We start from the raw sequence: 5,030 nt of genomic DNA, 5'->3' as shown, positions 1-5,030 counted from the left end.
ACAATTTGATTTTCATGGTACCATGAAATTCGTTATGTCGAGATTTGACTGTATTACCGTTTCAACAGAGTTTAAGTCACAGAAAACCCGTGGGTACAGCGCCACAACCAGGCAAAGTGGGAACCGCCGTTCTTAAGAAGCGAGGCGTCCATGTCACACAAACAGAAAATCTGGCAAATACTAGTGGGATAGAAGTAACTACCGCAAACTCCCGCATCACCAGTGTTTACGCACTCTCTGGAAACAACAAGAAAAAAGCAAAAAAAAATCCCTCTGGTAATAACGACAGGCGCTGGAGCTTAACTTCTTAAAAGTGAAATCGTTCCTCTATACCGTAGTCAGCAAGATCACATAATCTCAGCCAGTGACTTTAATTGTAGTCTCAGCCCAAAACATCTGACACCGAATTTCAAAACATCTATAAAACTAGAGGGTATACTGTCCACCAACTGCACTTAATCGGTACGCGGGAACATAATCACGGTGCAGTGCCAGGCTTGATATACTGTATCAGTCATTCACCAAGCGGGCTGGACAGGATTTATGTGTCAGACGATGTAATGAACCAACTCCTTCAGTCTGAAGTGTGGCCCACTAGTTTTACTGCTAATGCTGCGTATATCGCCACAGTTAATTTGCTGAGATAAGTGACTTAACAAGCTAGTCACATATTGAAACTCAATATCTTAGATCTACAAGACGATGAATGCCGCTCGGCGTTTCCTTACACTTGGAATGAATGTGAAAGCAGATTTCCGTTCTACAGTTCTGCCGTACATTGATGTAAGCTAAGTGCAAAACCCAAGATAATAAAAATACTGACTAAATACTCACGACACAAAAATACATGACGTAAAAAGACGACTGAGTATTATTTTAACTGTCTTAGAGATTTGTACACCTTGGACACGCGAGTAATAGAGAATTATGCAAGGATTCAGAAAATCAAAGCGAAAATCTTAGCTCTGAAACAGCAGCCGTGGGAAGGTTGTAAAATAGAAGAGAGAATGCAATGTCATAGAGGGAGAAGAACCATCAGTATATCATGTATGAGAATAAGAGGGGGAACACGAAAATAGTGACACAAATTAAGCCGACTGATAGACAAACTGTTACAGGGCAGAACGAAATCAAGGACGCAGTTCACAAACAGATCTGACACCTAATGTCCAACAAATACACCGTCGACAAAGAGCGGCAAGAGTTCACAAGGAACATTAGGACAGAGGGAACAGAATATTTCACAGCGGAGGTACGAGTAGAAGAGAACGAGCTTAAAGATGGCGTATAACGGAGTCCTAAAAACAGATCGCCAGGACCTGATGGCATCCCGGTAGGATTCTGCCAAGTACCTGACCACAAATAAAAATAAAGTAGCTATGAATGTACATTGAACTCATGAACGGAAACTTCGACATTCCTAAGCAATTTCCGGAAGGAATAATAGTCCTAAAAAACTGAGTAAGCAAAGGAATTGAAAACATACGTCCAGTCACACTATTCAACATGTTTAGAAGATAATGGCCCGCAATTTGGCAAGAAGAATGAAGGGTGTGATGAATTCAGTAACCGTCCAGTACCAAACATGTGTAGGCAAAGACAGAAATATCCATCAGAATGCAAGCAAATGTAGGGATATATTGTCAGCTGCAGAAGTCTGTCGAATAAAATGTGGACTAGCATAATCAGTCTTCGAGCAAGCGTTTGATACAGTAAATCATGAGTACCATTTAGAACGGATGGAAGCTATGGATTTCCGCCACGAACCATGCGGATTATACACAAAATATTCAGAAGCAGCGCATCACGAATGGTGATTAAAGGACAGTTCAGTAAAGTTACTGAGATTAACACACCCGTACCACAAGGCTGACCCCTGTCAATGGCACTATTCGCAATAGCACGGCACTTCTCCTCTCGACACGCAACGGCTAGAAGGACTGGGCATAAATGACTGGAAAATAGTATGTAACGCTTAAGCAGGGATGTATGCTTCCTGGCTGCGAACAAAGATGAATTGCCACAAGCTCTTCAGACTGCTAGCACATATGAACTTGCATCTGGCCCTCAATTAAATAACAGGAAGTTCGGCATCTTGAACGTAGTCAGGGGGATACGAATGCGCTGAAACATATCTAACAGATGTATCCAAATTAAAATGTTTGGGTACTGAATACAGGAGCAACATCCGGCACACTGACTCCGCAATCACTCTGAGGCCACCTGATGAGATTCAGAGAACCACCCTTGTCAATGTACACATAACTTCTAAACTTAACTACGTTGCACAAGCTATTCATATGCCTATAGGAACAGGAGAAAGAGTCAAGTCGGCGTTTGGGAACTTATTAACTCAAGCCAATATTTTTAATGGGACATCCTAACACTCCCTACAAGAAATGTGGATTGAAACTCACTGAAGTTACCAGCCTTATAAATATGTATAATGTGCAAACTATAGAAACAGCCAACAAACAGTTTAACGGTGCACCTCTTGAACGAAATAGCTCCTGCCAGCCTCTAAAAGCATTCTTTGGTGAAGCTCCAGGAGACTAGCAAGTCAGGTATTTAACTTCTTCTCCTTGTTTTCATAATTAAATTTTTAAGTTAATAGCAGTGGTATGGATAGGGCGTATGAGTGCTGTGTGCGAGCGGTGGCCGCAGTTCGCTAACACTGAAGACATTTACGGTCATAAAAAGCCTGAGGGTGCGGCGGCAGCGGAGAAACTAAGGCATCGCATGGGAAGCTACAGGTGTCTCTTATTTCGCCCATGGGTTCTGCCGTCGAGGCACTTTCCATGTACCTAAAGCGGGGGATCCATGCGGACTGCAGGGTGTATGGCGGGCTGGTACACGATCACGTCACTCGAGGCGGAGAGTCAGTGTTGAGACCAGCCCTATGAGCGGACAGGTGGCCGCTCGTTCAGCAGGGTCCGAGCAGGCACACGGAGGGAGGGATCTACTTGCTATCGGAAACTCCAATGTTAAGCGCATTATGGAGAGAATTCCAATATGCACTCGATGTATTTGCTGGGGCAGTGGGGGAAGGGGAGGGCGTCGCCCGTAATGTGCCTACGACTGTCAACGGTGCAGAGTGCAGTAATCTGCAAGTTGTGACTGACGCCGCCACAAATGGCAACTGTCTTTTGAATTCTGAGGCCATCATAATTTCCTACGGATGGGTGGCAGAAATAGGGTTATAAAGGAAATGACTCCAGTAAGAAAGCTAGGAGAACATTTATACTAGGAAAGGCGGGTAAACAATTGTTAGCGTCCCACTTAGACAATAAACAAACATCATTTAGCTCGAATATGATGGACGAAAGAGAATTACGGGCCAAGTTTAAACTGATTTTAAATCGCGGTCTGGAGACATATGTACCAAGTAAGTGGATGGAGGATGGAAAAGGCCCTCAGTTGTTTAATAATCAAATGTAAAATACTCAGGAAACAGACATTGCTTCACTATCGCTCAAAAATGACATGCAGATATCTAGACGCGAAAGTTAAAAAAAAATATTTCGTTCTTCCGTAACAAGCTCAATGGGCAAAGCACACAACTTTCACCGCGAAAGATGTTGCCGAGAAATCGAGAGAATTCTGGTGTTAAGTAAAAACCACTGACCGAAACAAAGGCTTCAGTCCTGACGCAAGTCGACCAGTCTGGAGTGGCAATAGAAGACAGAAAAAGCAAAGCTGAGGGTCTAAAAATATTTCACACAGGCGGATCATGCAGCATATTGTCGTTTGATTGTCGCACAGACTTCCGCAAGATGGACATAGCAATAGGCATCTCTGGCGAAGAAAAGCAATTGAATGAGTTGAAAACAAATAAGTCGCCACGCGCGGATGGAATTCCAAAAAAAATGGTTCAAATGGCTCTGAGCACTATGGGACTTAACTTCTAAGGTCATCAGTCCCCTAGAACTTAGAACTACTTAAACCTAACTAACCTAAGGACATCACACACATCCATGCCCGAGGCAGGATTCGAACATGCGACCGTAGCGGTCGCACGGTTCCAGACTGTAGCGCCTATAACCGCTCGGCCACGTATGGAATTCCGGTTCTGTTTTAAAGAGAGTACCCTGCGACATTGACCCCTTACTTAGCTTGCATTTGTCGCAAATCTCTGGCCCAGTGAAAGTCCCAAGAAACTGGAAAAAAGGCGCAACAGATTCGTGTATAGAAGAGTAGTTGCGTCCTCCTTAATCCAAGCTTCCTGGAGGCCATTATGTGGGAGAGATCTGGAAACAACTACAGATTCGGCCGTTTCATGGCTCAGGAACGACCGCGATGCCTTCACCAAGCTCTGCATATTGACAGACTGCAGTGCGGAATTTTCTGCTAGTGGTGGCTTGGGGTTAAGAGAAGTCGAAAGCAGTGAGCAAAACTACATAGGGAAACCGAAACAAACGACTCATAACGAAAAGATTGCGGAATGTACTGCAAAAGCAAAACTTCGAGAAGACAAACTCTGAAGCCGTCGGTGCCTTAACAATATTCCATGCAGCAACGATAATCTAGGAAGAGCGATGCGTGGGTGTCGCTCGACCACACAACAAAATCACCCAGGACGGTGGATCACTCGGCTCGTGGGTCGATGAAGAACGCAGCAAATTGCGCGTCGACATGTGAACTGCAGGACATATGAACATTGACGTTTCGAACGCACATTGCGGTCCATGGATTCCGTTCCCGGCCACGTCTGGCTGAGGGTCGGCGTATATATCGAGTAGATTTCCCGACCATGTTATAGTTCTGGGTGGAGATTTTAATTTACCGGATATAGACTGGGAAACTCAAACGTTTATAATGGGTGGCAGAGACAAAGATTTAGTGGAATTTTCTTAAGTGCATTGTCTGAAAACTACCTTGAGCAGTTAAACAGATAAACGACTCGTGGCGATAACATATTAGACCTACTGGGGACAAACAGACCCGAACTGTTTGGAGCAGTTAACGGAGAACAGGGAATCAGCGATCATAAAGCAGTTACTACATCGATGATTTGAGTCGTAAATAGAAAT

The 5,030-nt window shown here is 44.1% G+C and overlaps 1 non-coding gene across 1 annotated transcript; it reads left to right on the top strand.

The window, feature by feature from the left end:
• Positions 1-4,568: 4,568 nt before the first annotated feature.
• Positions 4,569-4,722, top strand: LOC126189795 (5.8S ribosomal RNA). The gene has a single exon (XR_007538223.1). It is a non-coding gene; the product is annotated as a 5.8S ribosomal RNA (ribosomal RNA).
• The last annotated feature ends 308 nt before the right edge of the window (positions 4,723-5,030 follow it).

Source organism: Schistocerca cancellata, chromosome 5 (assembly GCF_023864275.1).
Source record: "Schistocerca cancellata isolate TAMUIC-IGC-003103 chromosome 5, iqSchCanc2.1, whole genome shotgun sequence".
Lineage (NCBI taxonomy): Eukaryota > Metazoa > Arthropoda > Insecta > Orthoptera > Acrididae > Schistocerca > Schistocerca cancellata.
The sequence above is the reverse complement of the archived record's forward strand: the minus strand, read 5'-3'. Positions and strand labels throughout refer to the sequence as shown.